At 41.1% G+C, this 26,747-nt stretch overlaps 1 long non-coding RNA gene across 1 annotated transcript in view; it reads right to left on the bottom strand.

Moving 5' to 3' along the window:
• The window catches only part of LOC113906699, a 28,831-nt gene extending 12,833 nt beyond the window's left edge, over positions 1–15,998 (bottom strand). Inside the window, exons 1-2 of the long non-coding RNA XR_003514958.1 lie at positions 15,874–15,998; positions 5,488–5,551 (exon numbers count right to left, since the gene is read on the bottom strand). This is a non-coding gene — a long non-coding RNA (uncharacterized LOC113906699). The remainder of the gene's footprint in view (positions 1–5,487; positions 5,552–15,873) is intronic.
• Positions 15,999–26,747: the final 10,749 nt, after the last annotated feature.

The raw sequence follows: 26,747 nt of genomic DNA, 5'->3' as shown, positions 1-26,747 counted from the left end.
CCTTCATGAGATGGGGCTTGTTTTGTATCTGCAAGCTGGGAGGGAATGAGGAGGGAGGGGCAGCAGCATTTTCTTGGGAGTTTGGGGTTGTTCCTCAGTAACTGTGTCTGCGTCTTTACCCCGTGACCTCTGTGCTCTCCTTGCTTACCCTTCGCTTTCTAGTTAAATGCATGTGTCCATTTCTCCAAGCCTTTTTGTTCCATGAGAGGTAGGATGCGCCCCTGACCCCTTTCACGAATGTTCTTAGCTAATACTTTTGTATTGTTCCCAGTCATATATGAAGTGCGTTTTCTACAGGTTCACACTTGTTGTCATCTCATGCATTCTGTACCTTTCCTTCATTTTGACTCAACATACAAAATATAGTGCCCTTTGTTAAAACTGGAACAATTCTTATCCAAAACTAGAATATTAGGACAATTATTTTATAAGGGAGTGTTTTTAGGAAATGGTGGTATTCTGTACAAATCTATTGATTGCCAGAAAAGAGATACCTGATGTTTTAAAATAACCTGTTTGATCCTGAGAGTCCACATCTTAGATCTTTTTGATTGGAATTGGTTCTTCCATTTCATGTTTTGTGGTTTAATCGATTAAGTCTCTTGCAAGAAAAGCGATTTTCAGAAGGGAAATGAAAACCACCCTAAAAGGGGGCAGAGATCTTTCTGCTAGACAAACTACCAAGAAATTATTAGGAACTAATATGTTCCTAATACACCAACCTGCTATTATCATTACTAACTTACAATTAAGGCTACTAGGCAAGGACTGGGCCTGCTCAGTGTTTTTCCCCAGGAAGTACCCAGTGTGCTCTTACATTTGAACATTGTGACGTTAACTAGGATTACTACGTATAATCCTCAAGACTGAATGGACCAAATCAACTGCTCACCCCTGGAAATAACACTTCACTTTTCCTAGGCACCAAGACACTGATTAGGGCTCTGGGCAAGGAATTTCCCTAAATCAGCCCTGCAGCCCAGGAAGTCATTCCTTCTCCCTGGTGAGTATCTCCCTCCCAGAGAGCAGGGTTAACTCACCTCTGACTCAGCATGCTTATACACAATAAACAGTTGAGAAAATATTGTCTGCTAGAGTTCGGGATGCAGTAGAACATCTGGATGCAGGATGTATATATATGTGTATACATATATACATATATGGAGAAGGCAATGGTACCCCACTCCAGTACTCTTGCCTGGAAAATCCCATGGATGGAGGAGTCTAGTAGGCTGCAGTCCATGGGGTCGCTAAGAGTCGGACACGACTGAGCGACTTCACTTTCACTTTCATGCATTGGAGAAGGAAATGGCAACCCACTCCAGTGTTCTTGCCTGGAGAATCCCAGGGACGGGGGAGCCTGGTGGGCTGCCGTCTATGGAGTCGCACAGAGTCTGACACGACCAAAGTGACTTAGCAGCATACACATATATGTACATATACATACATATATATAGAACATATATATACATATATGTGTGTATCTGTATATATATATACACACACACACACATACATATATATAGAACATATATATATATATATACGTGTATGTGTGTGTGTATATATATATATATATATATATATATATATGTATATGTAGTGAACCAAAAGATACCAGATCCCAGTTTCCTGTGGGGCCCATAATTCTTCCCTGGTCTCTTAACTCCCTTGAACCCACCCACCAAAGTAATACCTCAAAAGCTCTGACTGCTCATTTGCACCAACATGGAGGGACCTACAGATGATCATACTAAGTAAAGTACTCACTTAGTATGTACTTACTTAGTATTGTCTTTTCTCTGAGAGAAAAGAGAAAGACAAATATCATATGATATCACTGATATGGGGAATCTAAAAAATAGTACAGGACTTACCTGGTGGCACAGTGGATAAGAATCCACCTGCTAATGCAGGGGACATGGGTTTGATCCCTGGTCCGGGAAGATTGCACATGCCTTGGAGCAGCTAAGCCTGTGTGCCAGAACTACTGAGCCCAAGTTCTAGAGCCCCCGAGGCACAATTACTGAGCATGTGTGCAGCAACTACTGAAGCCTGCATGCCTAGAGCCTGTGTTCTGTAACAAGAGAAGCCACCAAAAGGAGCAGCCCACACACCACAATGAAGAGTAGCCCAGCTCACCACAATTAGAGAAACCTGAGCAAAGCAGTGATCCAGCGCAGCCAAAAGTAAATAAAAAATAGTACAAATAAAATTATTTACAAAACAGAAACAGACTCACAGACATAGTAAACAAACTTAAGGTTACCAAAGGGGAGGGGGCAGGGAGGGATAAATTGGGTGTAGGGAATTAACAGATGCACACTACTATTTGTAAAACAGATAACAAAGATTCATAGCACAGGGAACTATATTCAATATCTTGTAGTAAACCATAATGGAAAAGAATTTTTAGAAAATAGTATAGATATATACAGAAGAAGTGGCAAGAAGTCACAGAAGAACTATACAAAAAAGATCTTCACAACCCAGATAATCCCGATGGTGTGATCACTCGCCTAGAGCCAGACATCCTGGAATGTGAAGTCAAGTGGGCCTTAGAAAGCATCACTACGAACAAAGCTAGTGGAGGTGATGGAATTGCAGTTGAGCTATTTCAAATCCTAAAAGATGATGCTGTGAAAGTGCTGCACTCAAGAGTCAGATAGGACTAAAGTGACTTCACATGTAAGCATGCAAACTATTCCAACCATCTCTGGCCATTTGAGCTACCTGATCATCAACAGAAGCATAGAACAGTGATGAGCTTTTCTCACTAAGCCCCATCCCAATTCCTGACACACAAAATCCTGAATATAATAAATGCTGTTTAATACCTGTGAAAGTGCTGCACTCAATATGCCAGCAAATTTGGAAAACTCAGCAGTGGCCACAGGACTGGAAAAGGTCAGTTTTCATTCCAATCCCAAAGAAAGGCAATGCCAAAGAATGCTCAAACTACCGCACAATTGTACTCATCTCACATGCTAGTAAAGTAATGCTCAAAATTCTCCAAGTCAGGCTTCAGCAATATGTGAACTGTGAACTTCCAGATGTTCAAGCTGGTTTTAGAAAGGACGGAGAACCAGAGATCAAATTGCCAACATCCGCTGGATCATCAAAAATGCAAGAGAGTTCCAGAAAAACACCTATTTCTGCTTTATTGACTATGCCAAAGCCTTTGACTGTGTGGCTCACAATAAACTGTGGGAAATTCTTAAAGAAATGGAAATACCAGACCACCTGACCTGCCTCTTGAGAAATCTGTATGCAGGTCAGGAAACAACAGTTAGAACTGGACATGGAACAACAGACTGGTTCCAAATGGGAAAAGGAGTACGTCAAGGCTGTATATTGTCGCCCTGCTTATTTAACTTTTATGCAGAGTATATAAGTTAATATATACTTAACTTATGGAGAAGGCGATGGCACCCCACTCCAGTACTCTTGCTTGGAAAATCCCATGGACGGAGGGGCCTGGTAGGCTGCAGTCCATGGTGTCGAGAAGAGTCGGACACGACTAAGCGACTTCACTTTCACTTTTCACTTTCATGCATTGGAGAAGGAAATGGCAACCCACTGCAGTGTTCTTGCCTGGAGAATCTCAGGGACAGGGGGGCCTCATGGGCTGCTGTCTCTGGGGTCGCACAGAGTCGGACATGACTGAAGTGACTTAGCAGCAGCAGCAGCATACTTAACTTATATATATTAAGTTTTATATATAATATTATATATTATTATATTATAAATATATATTAAGTTTCTCATGAAACTTAATATGAGAAACGCTGGGCTGGAAGAAGCACAAGCTGGAATCAAGATTGCCGGGAGAAGTATCAATAACCTCAGATATGCAGATGACACCACCCTTATGAAAGAAAGTGAAGAAGAAATAAAGAGCTTCTTGATGAAAGTGAAAGAAGAGAGTTAAAAAGTTGGCTTAAAACTCAACATTCAGAAAACTAAGATCATGGCATCCAGTCCCATCACTTCATGGCAAATAGATGGGGAAACATTGGAAACAGTAGCTGACTTTATTTTGGGGGGCTCCAAAATCACTGCAGATGGTGATTGCAGCCATGAAATTAAGACACTTATTCCTTGGAAGGAAATTTATGACCAACCTAGACAGCATATTAAAAAGCAGAGACATTTACTTTGTCAACAAAGTCTGTCTAGTCAAGGCTATGGTTTTCCCAGTAGTCATGTATGTATGTGAGAGTTGGACCATAAAGAAAGCTGAGTGCCGAAGAATGGATGCTTTTGAACTGTGGTGTTGGAGAAGACTCTTGAGAGTCCCTTGGACTGCAAGGAGATCCAACCAGTCCATCCTAAAGGAGATCAGTCCTGGGTGTTCATTGGAAGGACTGACGTTGAAGCTGAAACTCCAATACTTGGGCCACTTGATGCGGAGAGCTGACTCATTTGAAAAGACCCTGATGCTGGGAAAGATTGAGGGCAGGAGGAGAAGGGGACAACAGAGGATGAGATGGTTGGATGGCATCACTGACTCAATTGACATGAGTTTGGGTAAACTCCGGGAGCTGGTGATGGATAGGGAGGCCTGGGGAGAAGGCAATGGCAACCCACTCCAGTGTTCTTGCCTGGAGAATTCCAGGGATGGTGGAGCCTGGTGGGCTGCTGTCTATGGGGCTGCACAGAGTCAGACACGACTGAAGTGACTTAGCAGTAGCAGCAGGGAGGCCTGGCATGCTGCGTGCGGTTCATGGGGTTGCAAAGAGTCAGACAGGACTGAGCTACTGAACTGAACTGAACTGATACATATATATAATTGAATCACTTTGTTGAACATCTGAAATTAATATAATTTTGTAAGTTAACTATACTTAAAAAAATTGCCCAAGGAGAGTGGTAACTAGGGATCATATTCATCCCTAGTTCCTGTACATTAATGGAGCAACTACCAGTGGTTGGGAACTATACAGGTGTTGGAGACTGACCCTGTCTTCAGTGGCAAAGGCAGAAGAGTCACTGATGATTGCATATATGTGCAAGTGCTGTGACAGAACAAGGTCCGCTGGGAACAGTAGGGACCACACCTTCATGACAGCCCTGACTGGGAGGCTATCAAGAGCTATTAGGGAAGGCTTCCAAGAGGAAGTGCTTACTGTGAGGAGGCCTGTGGGCTGTGCAGGAGTAAGTCAAGTGGACAGAAGGAGCACAGCAAGCAAGGACAGATGCCCTTTTGGGACAATGGGAAGCAGCTCTGACAAAATGGATGCCAGATAATGTGGTCTGCTCCATGAAAGACCTTACGCTTTCTTTGGAGGCACTGAATCGAAGAGCGTTGAGTTGAGAAAAGTATCTTGAAGTCATGAAGTCAATACAGGTTCTGAGCTTCACATAGCATAGTTAAGCTCCAGGTGTGGCTGTCAAACCATTTCACCTCTATAATTTTGTGGTCAACCAGCAGTAACACCCACCTCTTAGGGTTACTTCAAAGACTAAATGGAATTATTTACTTACATCAAGCTGGCAGCAAAGTGTGTGTCACCTAAGGAGCATTTTAATAAACATCAGTTTTCTTTGCCTACAAAGAAAAAAAAAGTCGGCAGGTCTTTTCTCTATATACAATCCATATTGCCCCGAAGCCTCTCCCCTTTCTCTTCCTATAATGCACCCCCAAATAATTGTATTTTCCATCAGAGGCCCCCCAGATCTGCTCTCTGTTCTTCAATATATATGCACAAAATTCAGCTTCTCTCTAGCTAAGTTTTTTGCAGGGCATTGGAGAGAGGGAGACAAAATGAGTTGGCAACAGACTGTCTTCTAGTTAAGTAGTGCATATAGCTGTCTTTTTTTTAAAAGTTACCTAGTCTCTACCAAGTTGTATCCCAATTCCCTATCAATAATGATAACTAAAATGCACTGAGTATATACTATGGACTAGGAACTATTCTAAGTACTACAACAAACCAGTGGAGTAAATTTTATTAGCTTCATTTTACAGATGGGGGCTTCCCTGGGGGCTCAGTGGTAAAGAACCTGCCTGCCAATGCAGGAGATGAGGGTTCGATCCTTGAGTCGGGAAGAGTCCCTGGAGAAGGAAATGGCAACCCACTCCAGTGTTCTTGCCTGGGAAATCCCATGGACAGAGGAGCCTGGGGACTACAGCCCATGGGGTCGAAAAAAGTCAGACACTACTTAGTGACTGAGCACAAGCAAACTAATTGGAGAGTGAGATAATGTCTCCATGATCACACAGTAAATTGTGGAGATGGGATTTGAATCCAGGCAATTCTTAATCACAATGCCATATTGCTTCCCTATTGATGGGGTATTTAGGGCTTTCCTATTTTTTTTCTATTACAGATAACGTAGTATTAATCATACTTGTACATAAACATTTTTATTGGTCCTTCAGGAAACTATCTGCTATTTCTTTAAAGTTATTGATAGACAAGCCTACTTATGAAAATCACTTCCAATTGGTTAGCAATCTAGTAGAAATTAGTCATGTGTAGTCATACATATGGGCTTCCCAGGTGGCTCAGTGGTAAAGAATACTCCTACAATGCAGGAGACGTGGGTTCAGTCTCTGGGTTAGGAAGATACCCTAGAGAAGGAAATGGCTAGGCACTCTAGCATTCTTGCCTGGGAAATCCCATGGACAGAGGAGCCTGGCGGCTTCGTACAAGAGTCAGACACGACTTAGTGACTAAACAACAACAACATATATATGTTGACAAAACTTACTCTCAGATCATAATATAAATTCATTTTGAATATATTTTAGATTATGTGTATTTTATTAGACTATATAAATCACATTTCATATACTTCATCTATTTTATTCCAAAACCTTGAACTATCTTGAATAATGTTCTTTCTTGTTGAGTGTATCCATTTTCAAAGACTTGTACAAACATGGATATAAACTGAATTCATTTTCCCCCTTTCCAATTTATCTTACAGATTTCTAAAACTAAGTATGAGAAATATCTATGAACTTCAACATAAAAGTATTTTAGATTTGAGTGTTCTGGAATAGAAAAATTTACATGTTTCTATAAATGAAATGTGTAAGTACTGAAATGTATAAAGTAAACATGAAGAGCATTCTTTCTGACTAGATGTAAATAGAATATACTATTAAGAATCTATTATGAGGCAGCCAAAATTTATTTGCCCAAGTTTTCTTTCAGGATTTTTCTAAGAACTGGAGAAATAATACTGTTATAATCTGTTTGGGTTGCTATAACAAAATGCCACACACTGGGTAGCTTATAAACAACAGAAATTTATTTCTTACAGTTCTGGAGGCTGGAAGTCCAAGATCAGGAGCCAGCATGGTCAAGTTCTGGTGAAGACCCTCTTCCAGGCTGCAGACTATCATCCCTCGCTGTGTCCTACACGGACACTAGGAAACCCTGGAGGGTCTCCTTTATAACAGAAACAATCCCATTCATGAAAGTTCCAGCCTCATAACTTAAGCACCTTCCAAAAGTGCCACCTCCTAATACCATCACCTTAGGGATTTAGGATTTCAGCATATGAATGTTAAGGAAACACTAACGTTCAAATCATAGCAAATGCCTAACGTGACAGCAGTTGTCCTCAATTATAGGAAAGTAACTGCCAATGGTAAACTAGACAACTGTGCTGGGAGCTATTGGTACATTCTCCCTGATTCATGCTATCAAATTAAAGGGATGATTTCAACAGCAGCAATGATGAACTGGAGTCTGAAATGTCCTGGGATTTAATTATCATATGTGCATTCAATAGGACTTGGATTTACTAAGTCTCTGCAGCATTTAGGCTGCTTCTAAAATTTCTGTTCACTGCATGTATCACAATCTTTTGACATTATAGTTTTTCAGCTATATACCAATTTGGAAAAAATGATCTGGTTAAGAGCAGGGTTTGAAAAAATCATTATATTCAACTTTTTTTTTCTTTAAAAAAGAAAAAACGCTGTGATACTGTACAAAATGATTTGTTAAAAGAGAAAGCTCCATAATCTGTTTCCTAGATTTAAGTCTTGGCTCTACTGCTTAGCAGCTATGTCATCGCTATTACTATTCCCTTTTTTTTTTTTTTTTGGCCAAGCCACATGCTTGCAGGATCTTAATTCCCCATCCAGGAGTTAAGTTAATTAACCCATAACCTCCACAGTGAAAGTACAGAGTCCTAACCACTGGACCGCCAGGGAATTCCCACTATTACCTATTGATATGGGGGTTGCATATGCTATGATGATAGCAACACCTGCCTCAGAGATTTGACTAAATAACTTAATATGTGTAAAACACTGGACGAGAGTAAGTGCTTAATGAGTGTAATGTGCTGTTGCTATTCCATCCTTTAAAAAGAAAGAATGAAAATGTATACCTAGAATCCTGCCTGCGACTTAGTATGCAACCAATCCATAGTTTAGTATTAGAACAGACAGCGTTAAATGGCTTTTTACACAAAATACTTTACATCAAAAATTTTATTATAGCTCATTGAAAATAGTAAGAATGGGAAAACCTTGGTTTTAGAAATGAACTAAAAAGCAAATGCAGTTATAGGCAAGGGTATTTAGAGAACATTTAATTTTTTTCACTAGCTCTGGCAATGTAATTTCCAACCAATAATGTGCATACATGCTATAGAAACAGGTCTTTGGACAGCAGAGTAATGCATCGTGGGAAACTATAATCATTGCTTTTTACAACTGGGTATGATCCTGTAAAATCTGTGCTGTTGGTGACAAACAACAGAGGAGGAGACAGATGGATGAGCAGGAGCTCTTCACGGCTGCTGGAGGACAAATCAAAACTGATGTCCTACCAATGGAGGATTAATGACATCTACTTTTACCAAGGATTTAGACAAATGTGCAAAATATACAGCAATTTTTTAAAAAGTGACTTATGGGGCTAAGAAGAAAAAGTAAAAAAGGATCTGTTATTAAAGGGATATTTTCCTTTTGCCTGATTTTTGTGGACTGATGGTCCCATCTGTGCAAATATATTCATGTGGTAGGTAAAATAATGGCCCCAAATATGTCCATGTCCTAATCCTCCCCCCAACCTGTGAATGTTACCTTACATGGCAAAAGGGATTTTGTAGATATGACTGAATTAAGGATCCTGAGATAGGGAGATTATTCTGGATTATCTGGGTGGGCATAATGTAAGCAGAAAGATCCTAATAAGAGCAGAACAGGACAAGAGTCACTGGAGACTGGAAGATACTATGTTGCTGGCTTTAGAGTCATAGGAAAGGGGACTTCCCTGGTCCAGTGGTTAAGATTTTGTGCTCTTGCTGCAGGATGGGGTTCATCCCCTGGTCAGGGAGCTAACATCTTACAAGCTTTGAGATGCAGCCAAAAGTAAATACATAAATAAAGACATAGGAAGGAATTAGGAGTCAACAAATGCAAGTAGCTTCTAGAAGCTGGAAGAGACAAGGAAGCAGATTCTTGCCTAGAGCCTCCAGAGAGAAATGTAGCCCTTCCCGACAACCAGTAAAACCCATTTCAGATCCCTGACCGGAGGACTGTAAGATAATACATCTGTGTTGTTTTAAGCTACCACATTTGTGGCACCATGTGAGGACAGCAGGTGGAAACTAAATACATTTACTAATCTGCACCTAACCTGTGGAGACACTAATTTGTAGCCAGTACAAACCGAAGTGACTTCTAGTTAGTCACTCAGTCACGTCCGACTTTTTGCAACCCCATAGTCTATAGCCCACAAGGCTCCTCTGTCCATGGGATTCTCCAGGCCAGAATACTGGAGTGGGTTGCCATTCCCTTCTCCAGGGGATCTTCCCAACCCAGGGATCAAACCCAGATCTCCTGAATTGCAGGCAGATTCTTTACCATCTGAGCCACCAGGGAAGCCTCGTGCTTCTAGTTCTCTTGGATTAAAACTGGAGTTATCTGTGGAAAAACGATTTCTTTCAGGGCTTGAGCAGGAAAAAATGCAAGGTGAATCTAGAGTGTCTCAGTGTGAGAAAGTAAAGAAGTGCTGAGAAAGTGTGAGGGCACACGGAAAGAGCACAGGAGCTAAGTGAAAGAGCCTGCAATGGCCAAAGCTGGGACAATTAGCACAGCAAAATAATGACAGTGTTGGATTATAACCATAACCTCCCAAATAAAATATGTATCCATGAATCTGCAATGAAATAGACAAACAAATAAATGGCAGAGAATGGACAAGTCCATTGGTGAGTTAACGTTAGTTTAGGAAAGTCTGAGGAGAAATAAAATGTTTACATAGTTCAAATGGGCTCCCTCCTGGTATCTTTTAATTACAAATGGAAAGACAGTAAGGTTACAATGGAGAAACCAGAAGACACCAGCTATACCAAGTAACCAGGCTAATAGCAGTAACATGGTAGGCAGAATTCTGAGATGTTCACTCTCTGCCTTTCCCTCCCCACTCTTGGGACACACCTGTCATAATCTTCCAGGTTGTGAATACCATGGATTTTAATCCTGTGACTAGGCTATATTATGTGAGATTACGTGTTTGCCTGACCTAATCATATGAGCCTTGTAAATATGGGTCCAGAAGTCAGAGATGCAAAAAAAAAAAAAAAAAGAAGTCAGAGATGCAAAGTGTAAGAGGGATTGTCAGGGAGGGCAATTCTCCTGCTGCCCTTGTGAATGGAAGGGCTGCAGGTGAGAACTTGAGAATGGCTTCCAGGAACTGAGAGAGATTCCTACTGCCAATCAGCAGGTAAACCATCCATCCTGGATTCTGCCAACAACCTGAATGAGCTGGAAGAGGACCACCAGCTCCAGATGAGAACGCAGCCCAGCTGACACCTTGGTATTGGCCTTGGGAGACCCCAAGCAGGGATACCACCCAGTCTGCCTGGACCCCTGCCCTGCAGATAAGATGGGTGCTGTGTGGTGGTGCTAGGTCTGTGGAGCTGTGTCGCAGCAGCAGTACAAAACCACACAGCCAGTCCCAGCACAGCTCAGCATCACGTCCTCCCTCACAGCATGCTCTGAAAGGACACGCCATGTCTCAGATTCCCCCATCTAATCACGAGGAAATATTAGAGAAACTCAGATTGAGAGACGTTCTACAAAATAATAGACTGGTACTCTTCAAGACTGTGGCGGTCATGAAAGATAAGGAAAATTTGAGTATCTGAGACAGAAAAGGGACATCAGTGGTAAACTGGCAAAAATCAGAATAAAGTCTGTAGTTTAGTTGACAGAAAAAAATTACAACAGAACATACCCAAAGCTATTTCTCTGTAGAATTGGGCAACTCCATGTAATAGTAAGAAATTCACTTCTAGAATTTATTTTTCCAATTGTTAGGTAACATGAAAAACATTTGCAGTGTGCTTTAAGATTCTTAGCTAAAATGGTAAGTTATGCTGCTTACTGTTTGCCTTTTAATAATTCTATTTGCCTTTAAGATGGCTTAATTTTGGAAGAGTTGGTGTGTTTTGGGAGACTTGGCATGCTTCAACATTGTAATGACTTTGACCCAGTGGCAGAGATTAATGAAAGCAAATACTATTAATGGGTGAAATCCGAAAATGAAAAATCGGACAATATAGTACATTGTAGGGGCTTTTGTGGTTGTTGCTTTGATGTTTGCTTTTTGCTTTTATTTCAAATTAGGAAGTTAGCATGTAAAACTATAAATACACAAAATCTTTTCAATAGCTTAAAAGAATGAACATTTTAAAAGTTTCCTGAATTCAAGATACAGAGAGGGAAGCAAAAAAACTAACACACAGTTTGTATGAACAGTTTGATTCATACAAGATAGAAATCCCCTTCCAATAGAAAAAAAAAAAGATTAATGACCGGCATGGGGTATGTGCATAAGTTTTCTAAGAATGGTATCATCAATCTCTTTCCTTATAATTTTTTTCTCAGCTTCATTTTAGAAAACTGGACACATGCTATAGAGATTAAATGATAATTTATCACTTCATCATATTATTGCATGAAGTACTCTGACTTTGCTGCTTATACTTGTAAGGTAATTCTTCCCTCCTTCCTCCATAGAGAGAAACCTAGTGCCTACCATCTAGCTCAAGGCTGGCTTAACGGCCTCCTCTGAGGTTAATGTTAACATCGTCCTGGACAGAGCAACAGGAAGCATCTGTGTATCTTACCACAACTGAGATGATCTACTCTTTCCCCATTTGAAGTCTAAATTCTGTTGGTATTAAATTACTTAATTGCTCTTTCTTTACACATTTAAAACATTTAGATATATAAAACATCATGGTAATAAGCTCTGAGAAAACTGAAATGATTTATGACTATGTAAATATTTATTTAATTCTTCCCAGCTGGTCAATATTGATTTTCTTTCTCCTGTCTATAATTTAAAGGAAACTTGTGTTAGGAAAGCTATTCTGACAAATCTTTTGTTCTTATGTTCCAGAATCATCTATGGTGACAGCAAAACTCAGGGAACACTGTTAGTTAATCAACAGCTGTCACATTACCTGCAAGAGCAGATGGTAAAACTGATCCCACCCTAAAAAGTGGCAGAAGGGGATACTCGAGGACATTTGCTCAAATACGCTCGAGAGTTTCCACAAAACGGCTTTAATGAAAGCCATATTGTTTTCCTTTTGTACGTTTGCCTTTTACTTTGGATGATTCTCTTATGCTGTATTTTCAATTTTTAACCTGACAAGTTTTCAGCATTAACTGACATTAGTTATTTAAAAATAGAGTATAAGGACTTCCATGGCGGTCCAGTGGTTCAGACTCTGCGCTTCCAATGCAGGTTTGATCCCTGGTCAGGGAAGTAAGATCCCACAAGTTGAGCAGTGTGGCAAAAAAAAAAAGAATGTACAACAGAATATGCCAATAGAAAAAAGTAGAATACTTAACACCACTCCCAGGTTTTTTTTTAGCAGGACTTTAACATGGTCAAATGGAATACAATGCTCAAAGGTTATTGACATAATTAGAATTGTACAGATATTTTACTAATCATCTTGGACTCTTGTATTGAGATTGACAACAGTAAGTCCAACACAAGCTTTCTTAGAACTTTTCTCACTTAACCTATCTAAAAGTCATATGTTAATTATCATATTAGTCTCAAAGAGATTGTACTGTTTAAAAACTCAAAATTTCAAATTAATTCAATAAATATTTATGGTGCATATTGTGTGCTAGGCACTATTCTACATGCTAAGTCAACAAAACAGATCAAGAGGGAAAAAAAAAAAGGACAAAACAGCTAGCCTTCAAGGAGTTTATATTTTTAAAACCAGGATCTGGGGCTTCCCTGGTGGTCCAGTGGTTAAGACTCTGTGCTTCCAATGCAAGGGGTGAAGGTCCAATCCCTGGTCAGGGAACTACGACTGCTCTACCGGGCAAGGGGTGGAAGGGAATAAAGAAAAGTAAAACTAGATTTGTATATAAATAAAACATCCCAAAGCAATAGTTCTTACTTTTCTTGTCAGACTTAAGCCACTTGAGGGCAGAGATGCCATTTCCCCATATCTTAACCACAGTGCCTAGCACACTATAAATGATTCATAGGTACTCCTTGAATAATTAAATAGCAGATTTTTCTTTTTTTGTTTAAGTATAAATAATTGCCTTCTTCATTGCCTGTTACATCTGTTGAACTTTTTGCCTTGGCTTTCAAGATCCTCTTAACTGAGCCCTTCCCCTACTACTTCCTTTTCCTCTATCTTTCCCAACACACCTTCTGTTGAGACATGCTCACTCCTGCTTTGGCAAATGTTATTTCTTTCCTCTGTCCAGGTAAATAAAAATTTTCTCCATTTAGATTCAACAAACACTGATTTAGTATCTTCTACATACCAGGACTGTGGTAGAGCTGTCCACAGGTCTCCTTAAATCTACACAAGCTCTCTCATTGATTTTTAGAAGGCATGGGAGAGGCTCCGAGTTCTGAGAGCAGCCTGAGGTCCCTGGGCTACTCAGTTGGGTGGATCCCCCACAATAACCCAAGGCAGCCTCCTCTTCTTGCTCTGCCCCTTCCATTCCCTACTAGAAGCTCTTACTTGTTCTCCAGGGGCTTCCTGGATATTATCTACCTCTGCAACTAGATCCTAAGTTCACAACTGTGAATTATATCAGTATCTTCTTTTACTTCCCTGCAGAACCTAACCAAATACCATGCCCAATAAATGTGCAATAAATAAGCCGCTAACTGAGAAGGTTAACCAACTCTGGCTGTCTCTTACTTTTGACTGTTAGGAAGTTAACCTTTGCAATAAATCCCATCTTTTGAATCAAGTTCTATACAGTCAAAACCTGCTGTGTGAAAAAAAAGACATCCTTTTAGTCATAAACACCTCATTTGAGATTCAAGTTATCTTTGACTTATAGGTAAACAATTTAATGTTCAGCTGATCTAATTCTTCATTGACTTGAATCACAACACAAGCCTGTTGATTTTTCTCAGCAAAGAAAACCTCGTGTTCCCAGGTTCTCTTTCATTCTTCTGACCACACACTGGCTCCTTGGTGTCGTTGAGGTATGGCAAGCAAAACTGCATGGCTAAACTGTATTTTGATGAGATAACCTATCCAGGTCAGATGTTATAATCAGCCAACAAATCTACTACAGAGGTGCCTAGCTTGACCAGAAGTGGGGGGTGGGGGCCGGGAGGGGGGTGGGGAACTTAAAATATTTTTAATCCCAGTGGTCTCCAAGTTCTTCTCAACCAGGTCAGTTCAAACCCTTATCCTGTGCTAAGACTATAAAGCCAATGAGGATGGGGACTGATTTGCTCACTATTTAACTACTGCAGGATGCTACAAATGTCAGCCTCATAAGATACACCAGTATCTCTTCAATTTTTTGTCCCTAATCCACCATAAAAATATACATACACGCATCTGTAACTGAAGAGAATATCTTTTTGTGAAATAATACATCAACCACAATGACTTTGGATATTTTCTCTTCTATATCACTATTCTCTCCAGTAGGTCATAAGCTGCCAAACTGATTTCTTAAGTTCCCTCTTGTAAACACTCTATGCCACAGAGTTGAGGTGAGGTCTCTCGCCACTGTATCATGCAATACCCTGAACAAGAAGACTTATCATCATTTAAAAAAATTTTTTTATTTATTTTTAGCTGCGCTGGGTTTTAGTTGCAGCTTTTGAGATCTTCACTGTGGCATGCAGACTCTTGGCTGTGGCACGTGGGATCTAGTTCCCTGACCAGGGATGGATCCTGGGTCCCCTGCATTGAGAGCACAGAGTCTTACCCGCTGGACCACCAGGGAAGTCCCTCGTCATCATTTTCTGTTAAAGCCAAGTGCCAGGGAAATGCATAGCTGTCTGGAAGGAACATGGCTAAGTGAATAAACACTTGTGGTTTTGTGTTGATTGAGCCTCTTGTGAAAATATACAGTTCGATCATATTTTTAAAAGATAATTTTGTCAAAAGCAGTAATAACTAGTCAAAAAGAAAAACCTCACACAAATTATGCAAGAAAATAGTAAATATGTAAGTGAAAATAAAGTGAAAGTTGCTCAGTCCTGTCCGACTCTTTGTGACCCCATGGACTGTAGTCCACTAGGCTCTCCTGTCCATGGAATTTTCCAGGCAAGAATACTGGAGTGGGTAGCCATTCACTTCTCCAGGGGATCTTCCTAACCCAGGGATTGAACCAAGGTCTCCCACATGCAAGCAGATTCTTTACCATCTGAGCTACTGGGGAAATTATGTAAGTAGGGTTCTAATTAGGTATTTGTTCTTCAATACTTTAGGAACTGCTTCTAGAGCAAGACCCTCTTTTACAGTTTTCTAATTAAAATCCTACCTTAATTCCAGGCACTTTCTATGAATTCAGTGGCAAAAATGGGAATGGACAGTTGTGGAGTGGCTGTTACATGTCATACAGTATACTATATATGGTCTATCACTCACCTTATTCAATCAATCGTGTTGAGAATGAGCGCACTGAGGTTTGAGGGGCTGGGGAAACTTAGTTCGTACAGCTGCTGCTAAGTTGCTTCAGTCGTGTCCGACTCTGTGCGACCCCATAGACGGCAGCCCACCAGGCTCGCCCGTCCCTGGGATTCTCCAGGCAAGAACACTGGAGTGGGTTGCCATTTCCTTCTCCAATGCATGAAAGTGAAAAGTGAAAGAAAAAAAAAAAAAGAAAAGTGAAAGGGAAGTTGCTCAGTTGTGTCCGACCCTTAGCGACCCCATGGACTGCAGCCTACCAGGCTCCTCCATCCATGGGATTTTCCAGGCAAGAGTACTGGAGTGGGGTGCCATTGCCTTCTCCGAGTTTGTACAGCTAGTAAATAAATATTAGCTTTGGGAGTCACACATGGTTTTCTTATCTAAACCCCCCAGTTTGTCTACTATTTAACACTGTAGGTACATTTTAAACAATGAACTAGTACCTGCCCTATTAAACATTTCACTGGAAATATGTGTCAAACACCTATGTTTTTTTTTTTGTGTGGGGTTACTTGTTTTGAAGATATTTCATAAACCTTTCCATGTCTTGTCAGAAAAGTCTTCTTCAAGATCTCATGTTGAAATTTAAATGCCCCCCCCCCCCCCCCCTTTAGAACGGGCTTCCCTGGTGGCTCAGATGGTAAAGCACCTGCCTCCAATGTTGGAGGCCCAGGTTCGATCCCTGGGTTGGGAAGATCTCCTAGAGAAGAGAATGGCTACCCACTCCAGTATTCTTGCCTGGAGAATTCCATAGACAGAGGAGCCTGGTGAGCTAATGGTCCATGGCGTTGCAAAGAGTCGGACACAACTGAGAAACTAACACTTTCTCTTTAGAACAGCTAATGAAAAGGTGTAAACTGGTCACATTATTTCTCTTCTGTATTCTGTATGGACTCTTCCGTATTTCATTTTACAGTTTTTAAGACCTTGGGTGAGTCTGAAGGACACTCAGATCTCAGCTAATCTTAAAATTCTTTGCTGCAGACTATCAACTATCTGAGTATTTAGAAAAAAAGAGTCAATTGATTGTTTTTGTAGGTATTGTGGTGTAGATATTTGGTATGCTATAATCATAGTTGTTGTCTTTTTCTGTGCTGAGTTAATTCAACTTGTGACTAGTGCTGCTAAGTCCACTGTCTTGGTAATGTTTAAAAACAAAACACAAACAAAACTGCACTCCCTGACCTTGGGCTGTGCTGCCTGCAAGATGTTTATTGGCAAGTAACCAGAGAGCAGCTGACCTTCACATGGCACTAAGGCTCTGCCTTATGCATTATGCCCTGTAATCTCACAACAATACAATGAGGTAGGTACTATTATTACCCCTGAGAGGCTAAGCAGCTTGCCTAGGGTCATACTACCAAGGAAAATGGTAGAGCCAAGTTTCTAAACCAGATAGCCTGGACTGGAGACTAACCTCTGAAACTACTTCAGCTCCTCCTGCACAAAAGAAACATATCAGGGGGGAAGAAAGTTCTGGAAAACAACTCAAGGCACAGAGTAAGAATACGGTACACTCAGATTGGCACCAGAAGGCTTCAGAAAGAAGATTGTGAGCATAGCATCAGGGCAGAGTGGGACTTAATTGGCAAAGCTGAGAACAGAGGCATCATGACAGGAATGGGCAGGGCTTGCTCTGTGGGGTAAAACAGCATCAGGATAATAGCAGGAATCTAGGTTATGTAGTTTTTAGTAAAATTTTACCTACGTCTATGCCTTCATTTCTCTTTCTGGTTTTCCTTAAGAAGAAAACAAAATGCAAATAACTACTATAGGACCATAAAGCACTCAAACAGACATAAAACAGAAACATCAGTGTATAAACAGTACAATTTTTATTGACTGAAGTCATTTCTTCTTACTGGTGTACTACAACTGGCCTCATCATTTCATAGCTTCGAAAATCTCCTTTACCTGAATTTAAATCAAGCTGTTTAAATTGTGTTAATGGTTATTTCTTACTTTAATTGAATGAGAGGATTTCCCACTACCCCCCTTCCCCATCCTTACTTGAATTCTGGCACCCTGTAACAAATCTATGTCAAAGATACTATAGCACAGGAAGCCCAAACTTATTAATGGATTGTGTTGCAGAGTATCACTGTAAATTAGCTATTTGGAACCCGGGATTAATTTTCCCATGGAAATAGTAGTTAAGTTCCTAGTGGGTCTACAAAGCTTGCTTAACCAGGAACGTAGCAAAACAGTCACCTTTGTGTTGATCTCTGCCTATTATTCTGAGGACTCCATGGATTTCTTTTCTTATTACAATGTTTTAGCTAACAATCACCTTGGGGACACAGTTTTCTCATTACAAGTTTTAGAAACAGTTGACTATCACAATTTTGCTCAAATCTAACCTTTGATACTGCTTTGGGGGGTGTTTGTTTCTACTAAGTGAAAAGTATTAGTCGCTCAGTTGTGTCCCACTCTTTGTGACCCCATGGACTGCAGCCCTCCAGGTTTAGGCTCAGTCTCCTCTGTCCATGGAGTTATCCAGGCAAGAATACTGGAGTGGGAAGCCATTCCCTTCTCCAGGGGATCTTCCCAACCCAGGGATAGAACCTGGGTCCTCTGCACTGCAGGCAGATTCTTTACTGTCTGAGCCACAGGGAAGCCCCTTCTTTCTACTAACCATTACTTAAAACACAGCTTCAGTTGGAGAGGTGTTTTCCTCAGTCTAAGGTCAGTCTAAGAAGAGAATATCAGACCACCTGACCTGCCTCCTGAGAAATCTGTATGCAGGTCACGAAGCAACAGTTAGAACTGGACATGGAACAACAGACTGGTTCCAAATCAGGAAAGGAGTACCTCAAGGCTGTATATTGTCACCCTGCTTATTTAACTTACATGCAGAGTACGTCATGAGAAATGCTGGGCTGGATGAAGCACAAGCTGGAATCAAAATATACAGATGACATCACCTTTATGGAAGAAAGTGAAGAAGAACTAAAGCACCTCTTGATGAAAGTGCAAGAAGAGAGTTAAAAAGTTGGCTTAAAACTCAACATTCAGAAAATGAAGATCATGGCATCCAGTCCCATCACTTCATGGCAAATAGATGGGGAAACAATGGAAACAGTGAGAGACTTTATCTTGGGGAGCTCCAAAATCACTGCAGATGGTGACTGCAGCCATGAAATTAAAAGATGCTTGCTCCTTGGAAGAAAAGTTATGACCAACCTAGACAGCATATTAAAAAGCAGAGACATTACTTTGCCAACAAAGGTCCGTCTAGTCAAAGGTCTTGTTTTTCCAGTAGTCATGTGTGGATATGAGAGTTGGACCATAAAGAAAGCTGAGTGGTGAAGAACTGATGCTTTTGAACTGTGGTATTGGAGAAGACTCTTGAGTCCTTTGGTCTGCAAGGAGATCCAACCAGTCCATCCTCAAGGAAATCAGTCCTGAATATTCATTGGAAGGACTGATGCTGAAGCTGAAGCTCCAGTACTTTGGCCACCTGATGTGAAGAACTGACTTATTGGAAAAGACCTTGATGCTGGGAAAGACTGAAGATGGGAGAAGGGGACAACAGAGGATAAGATGGTTGGATGGCATCACCGACTCAATGGACATGAGTTTGAGCAAGCTCCAGGAGTTGGTGAGGGACAGGCAAGCCTGACATGCTGCAGTCCATGGGGTCGCAAAGAGTCGGGCACAGCTGAGCAACTGAACTGAAGGTTGGGGTCAAAAGAAATGGCCAGAGACTGCCAAGGCTGAAGTGATGTCACCTTCTTTGCCTGCAGTGTGACAAGGCAGTGATATGGCACTGGGGACATGTCCTGTCCCTGCTGCTGCAGGTGACTATCTGCCTCCTGGAGAGTATCTTCTATCCCTTATGGGGATTTGAAAAAAAAAAGACATTTCTGGCTTGGTATTAGATAGTTGTTTCCAGGATTCAGTGCCCTTGGGTAGGTGTCAGAACTTGGAGATTACCTGATCGTGTGTGCTTTGACTGTAGTTCAATCTCTAATATAGAAATTTCACATTCAAATAACCTAAAGCTATGATGAGGATATGTCCCAAATATAATGCTTGTCTCAAAAATGTTTTCGTCAGGGCATAAAAACCATAAGAAAACTAAAATCTTTGTTTTAGATAGAAACATTACCAACAAATGTTTCCAAAACAGAAAGTAAAAAAAAAAAATTGTACATGTATGGCCACCGTAATAGTGAGGCAGGAGACAGTGGGCCTCTGGGCTGGACATCTGGTATTTGTCAAGTAGAATAAAATCCAAGCTTTATTCTCACCCAGACACTCCAAGGACAAAGCTAGTGGTAAAAGCTGAGCTCTGCTAGAACAGAGAGATAAAGTACCTGCTCCTGAGGTCAAGGAAAGCCTCCCTGTCTGCACATGTGCAGGAAGGGTTCTTGGGGGCTTCTTGGAAGGCAGAAATGGAGTGGGGAGGCCCACCCATAGTAAGTGTGGACATGCACTCTTAGGCCTCTAGAGTGGGATCCAGCTTAGCAAAAAGGTTGCACATGTATCTTGGGGAGGACCCACGGATCAGTCAGGTGTGAAGAAAGAAACAAGATAACTGGCCAAGGGTAAACAAAGACTTGGAAGGACTGTCCTATATAAGTGATCTACATCGCCTCCATACTGCGCTGCTCTGCACTCAGAACTTCCGTGCTCCTCTCCCGGTGTGCATCTCTGCCTAGTTTCTGACTTACTGTACTACTCTCTAGAGAAGATGCCCATACCCTTTCTCTCCGGGTGTATATCTCTGCCCTGCTTCTAAGCTGGATAAACAAACCGTTTTCCTGTGAGATCTCCCACACATTGTGCTGTCTCTCTAATTATAAACTTTGTACCTGTTTTTACAGTTTTGCCTCCTTGAAACATTCTTGTTTTCAAACAGGGGCAAAAGCCAGGGCCACTTTGCTTCTAGCTCCAATGATCTAGTGGCTAGGATTCTTGGTTTTCATCCAGGTGACCCAGATTTAATTCCTGGGCAGGGAACTAAGATCTCTCCTCAGGACTGCTCACTGCTCTTTCTCTGAAATCAACAGTATGATTTTTGAAAACTTTTAGGCTCTGAACACACTCCACTTCTTTTTACCTCCTTGGAAGGCTTCACACTAGGGACCTTTTGATATGACTTCAGAGTTTGCCTTTAGAAATGTTAAGAGAAACATTTCTGTGATTAGGGAAGGTTTATAATCATACCCCTACTTCTCCCGAAACCCACTAAATTTGTATAATAATGTCTGATGTCACTGGTGATTCTGTCAGCACACATTTGCTAATAAAGGTAGGGCTTTATTGCTTAAAGACATCTAATATATTAAACATGCATAAATCCTTCACTTTAAATCCACACAATCTGTGAATCTAGGTGGTATTTTGTTTTTTGTGGCCGCACCCTGTGGCTTTTGGGATCTTAGATTCCAGACAAGGGCTTGAACCCGAGCCCTTTGCAGTGAAAAGTATGGGAGTCCTAACCATTGGACTGCCAGGGAAGTCCCTAGGTAGTATTTTCATAACTTCACTAGTGTCCACAATAAGGTGGTTAATTTTTGAAAAATTAAATTCACTAATACCAAAAGGCAGATCAATTAAAATTTCTAATAATAGTAAAAATATTAAGGCAAGCATTTCTTATTTCAGCTAAAGGCTAAACAAGCTACTTGTGAAATTAAGGCATAACAGAATAAATAAAAGACACTGCTTTAAAGATCACATAGGTAAACTCTGGCATTCATGGTTCCAGGTCACTTCATCCATTGATTAGATTTTTTAGAAAGTACAATTTTACAACCGTAGGTAACATTTCTAATTACACTAGTGCTCCACATATACTGTCCACTTTTAGGATCAGGAAGGAAATCTCTCTTAACCGCAGTGTTTCAGCTGACACATATACATATCAATATATATATGCACTCCTCAAAACAATGGATAGACATAGGAACTAGACCTTCACAAGGGTGAAATAAGCCACTGGCTGCCACTAGTGAATGAAAGGGAGATCTAATTGCTGGCTACTCTGTTTTTGGCAAAGAGTAAATGGCAGAAGGGCTTCCCAGGTGGCTCAGTGGTAAAGAATATGCCTGTCAATGCAGGAGCCGCAGGTTCGATCCCTGGGTTGGGAAGAGCCCCTAGAGAAGGCAATGGCATCCCAGTCTAGTATTCTTGCCTGGGAAACCCTACAGACAGAGAAGCCTGGAAGGCTACAGTCCATGGCGTCCCAAAAGAGTTGAACACAACTTAGTGACTAAATTACAAAAAAATGGCAGAAACAGCATTTCCAGATATAGAGTATAGAGCAGTGGTAGGTACCTCAGCAACTATACAGCAAAAGGATTTGGAATCTTTGGAAAGCCCAAGAAGATCTACACTCCTTGAAAGTGAAGGTAATTATCCCAACAGTATTTAAAACATAAGGGGAAAGGAGTAGGAGGAGGGGAGGAAGGAAAGAAAAATAGTATTTTTTTGGAGCTGTTCGGGGAATTAAACCAGAGCCCATAGAAAGAAGTGTACAGCACACACTGACATGAATGTCAGTGTATGGCAAAACCACTACAATATTGTAAACTAAGTAGCCTCTAACTAAAATAAATACATTTAAATTAAAAAGTGTCCAGCAAAGTTCCCAAGATATATTAGGTGCTCAGTTTAGTTCAGTCGCTCAGTCATGTCAGACTCTTTGTGACCCCATGGACTGCAGCACGCCAGGCCTCCGTGTCCATTGCCAACTCCCGGAGTTTACTCAAACTCATGTTCATTGAGTCTGTGATGCCATCCAACCATCTCATTCTCTGTCATCCCCTTCTCCTGCCACCTTCAATCTTTCCCAGCATCAAGGTCTTTTCCAATTAGTCAGTTCTTCACATCAGGTGGCCAAAGTATTGGAGCTTCAGCTTCAGCATCAGTCCTTCCAATGAATATTCAGGACTGATTTCCTTTAGGATGGACTAGTTGGATCTCCTTGCAGTCCAAGGGACTCAAGAGTCTTCTCTGACACCACAGTTCAAAAGCATCAGTTCTTCCCCACTCAGCTTTCTTTATGGTCCAAATCTCACATCCATGACTACTGGAAAAACAATACCTTTGACTAGATGGAACTTTGTTGGCAAAGTAATGTCTTTGCTTTTGAATATGCTGTCTTTAATAGGTTGGTCATAACTTTTCTTCCAAGGAGCAAGCATCTTTTAATTTCATGGCTGCAGTCACCATCTGCAGTGATTTTTGAGCCCCCCCAAAATAAAGTCTCTGTTTCCATTGTTTTCCCATCTATTTGCTATGAAGTGATGGGACCAGATGCCATGATCTTCGTTTTCTGAATGTTGAGCTTTAAGTGAACTTTTTTACTCTTCTCTTTCATCAAGAGGCTCTTTAGTTCTTCTTCACTTTCTGCCATAAGGGTGGTGTCATCTGCATATCTGAGGTTATTGATATTTCTCAAAGCAATCTTGATTCCAGCTTGTGCTTCATCCAGCCCAGCATTTCTCATGACGTACTCTGCATATAAGTTAAATAAGCAGGGTGACAATATACAGCCTTGACGTACTCCTTTCCTGATTTGGAGCCAGTCTGTTGTTCCGTGTTCAGTTCTAACCGTTGCTTCCTGACATGCATACAGATTTCTCAAGAGGCAGGTGCTCAACGTTAGCCAAATTTGAGTACCAGGAATTTTACTGGGCAAAATAGGGTTATTTAAGGTTAACTATGTCAGTAGTTTTGTTAGCACCTGTAGTTTCTAGGAATTAAGAGATATAACACCTGAAATGAGTTCAGCTACAAATAGAAATTAACACTGACCAATGAAGAGATACCCCACGCCCAAGGGAAGAGAAACCCAAGTAAGATGGTAGGTGTTGCAAGAGTGCATCAGAGGGCAGACACACCGAAACCATACTCACAGGAAACTAGTCAATCTAATCACACTAGGACCACAGCCTTGTCTAACTCGATGAAACTAAGCCATGCCAGTGGGGCAACCCAAGATGGACGGGTCATGGTGGAGAGGTCTGACAGAATGTGGTCCACTGGAGAAGGGAATGGCAAAGCACTTCAGTATTCTTGCCTTGAGAACCCCATGAACAGTATGAAAAGGCAAAATGATAGGATACTGAAAGAGGAACTCCCCAGGTCAGTAGGTGCCCAATATGCTACTGGAGAATAGCAGAGAAATAACTTCAGAAAGAATGAAGGGATGGAGCCAAAGCAAAAACAATACCCAGCTGTGGATGTGACTGGTGATAGAAGCAAGGTCCGATGCTGTAAAGCGCAATATTGCATAGGAAACTGGAATGTCAGGTCCATGAATCAAGGCAAATTGGAAATGGTCAAACAAGAGACGACAAGAGTGAATGTCAACATTCTAGGAATCAGCGAACTCAAATGGACTGGAATGGGTGAATTTAACTCAGATGACCATTATATCTACTACTGCGGACAGGAATCCCTCAGAAGAAATAGAGTAGCCATCATGGTCAACAAAAGAGTCCATAATGCAGTACTTGGATGCAATCTCAAAAACGACAGAATGATCTCTGTTCGTTTTCAAGGCAAACCGTTCAATATCACAGTACTCCAAGTCTATGCCCCAACCAGTAATGCTGAAGAAGCTGAAACTGAACAGTTCTATGAAGACCTACAAGACCTTTTAGAACTAACACCCAAAAAAGATGTCCTTTTCATTATAGGGGACTGGAATGCAAAAGTACGAAGTCAAGAAACACCTGGATAACAGGCAAATTTGGCCTTGGAATACAGGCCAAAGCAAATATAAGCAGGGCAAAGACTAATGGAGTTTTGCCAAGAAAATGCACTGGTCATAGCAAACACCGTCTTCCAACAACACAAGAGAAGACTCTACACATGGACATCTCCAGATGGTCAACACCAAAATCAGATTGATTATGTTCTTTGCAGCCAAAGATGGAGAACCTCTATACAGTCAGCAAAAACAAGACTGGGAGCTGACTGTGGCTCAGATCATGAACTTCTTATTACCAAATTCAGACTTAAATTGAAGCAAGTGGGGAAAACCACTAGACCATTCAGGTATGACCTAAATCAAATCCTGTATGATTATACAGTGGAAGTGAGAAATAGATTTAAGGGCCTAGAGCTGATAGATAGAGTGCCTGATGAACTATGGAATGAGGTTCGTGACAGTGTACAGGGGACAGGGATCAAGACCATCCCCATGGAAAAGAAATGCAAAAAAGCAAAATGGCTGTCTGGGGAGGCCTTACAAATAGCTGTGAAAAGAAGAGAAGCGAAAAGCAAAGGAGAAAAGGAAAGATATAAGCATCTGAATGCAGAGTTCCAAAGACTAGCAAGAAGAGATAAGAAAGCCTTCCTCAGAGATCAATGCAAAGAAATAGAGGAAAACAACAGAATGGGAAAGACTAGAGATCTCTTCAAGAAAATTAGAGATACCAAGGGAACATGTCATGCAAAGATGGGCTCGATAAAGGACAGAAATGGTATGGACCTAACAGAAGCAGAAGATACTAAGAAGAAGTGGCAAGAATACACAGAAGAACTGTACAAAAAAGATCTTCACGACCCAGATAATCATGATGGTGTGATCACTGACCTAGAGCCAGACATCCTGGAATGTGAAGTCAAGTGGGCCTTAGAAAGCATCACTACGAACAAAGCTAGTGGAGGTGATGGAATTCCAGCTGAGCTATTTCAAATCCTAAAAGATGATGCTGTGAAAGTGCTGCACTCAATATGCCAGCAAATTTGGAAAACTCAGCAGTGGCCACAGGACTGGAAAAGGTCAGTTTTCATTCCAATCCCAAAGAAAGGCAATGCCAAAGAATGCTCAAACTACCGCACAATTGTACTCATCTCACACGGTAGTAAAGTAATGCTCAAAATTCTCCAAGCCAGGCTTCAGCAATATATGAACCGTGAACTTCCAGATGTTCAAGCTGGTTTTAGAAAAGGCAGAGGAACCAGAGATCAAATTACCAACATCCACTGGATCATGGAAAAAGCAAGAGAGTTCCAGAAAAACATCTATTTCTGCTTTATTGACATTGCCAAAGCCTGTGACTGTGTGGATCACAATAAACTGTGGAAAATTCTGAAAGAGATGGGAATACCAGACCACCTGACCCGCCTCTTGAGAAATCTGTATGCAGATCAGGAAGCTACAGTTAGAACTGGACATGGAGCAACAGACTGGTTCCAAATAGGAAAAGGATTATGTCAAGGCTGTACATTGTCACCCTGCTTATTTAACTTCTATGCAGAGTACATCATGAGAAACGCTGGACTGGAAGAAACACAAGCTGGAATCAAGATTGTCAGGAGAAATATCAATAACCTCAGATATGCAGATGACACCACCCTTATGGCAAGAAGTGAAGAAGAACTAAAAAGCCTCTTGATGAAAGTGAAAGAGGAGAGTGAAACAATTGGCTTAAAACTCAACATTCAGAAAACGAAGATCATGGCATCCGGTCCCATCACTTTATAGGAAATAGATGGGGAAACAGTGGAAACAGTGTCAGACTTTATTTTTCTGGGCTCCAAAATCACTACAGATGGTGACTGCAGCCACGAAATTAAAAGACGCTTACTCCTTGGAAGGAAAGTTATGACCAACCTAGACAGTATATTCAAAAGCAGAGACACATTACTTTGCCAACAAAGGTGCGTCTAATCAAGGCTATGGTTTTTCCTGTGGTCATGTATGGATGTAAGAGTTGGACTGCGAAGAAGGCTAAGCGCCGAAGAATTGATGCTTTTGAACTGTGGTGTTGGAGAAGCCTCGAGAGTCCCTTGGACTGCAAGGAGATCTAACCAGTCCATTCTGAAGGAGATCAGCCCTGGGATTTCTTTGGAAGGAATGATGCTAA

This window comes from Bos indicus x Bos taurus, chromosome 2 (assembly GCF_003369695.1).
Source record: "Bos indicus x Bos taurus breed Angus x Brahman F1 hybrid chromosome 2, Bos_hybrid_MaternalHap_v2.0, whole genome shotgun sequence".
Classification (NCBI taxonomy): domain Eukaryota; kingdom Metazoa; phylum Chordata; class Mammalia; order Artiodactyla; family Bovidae; genus Bos; species Bos indicus x Bos taurus.
This window is presented reverse-complemented; position numbering and strand designations above follow the sequence as displayed.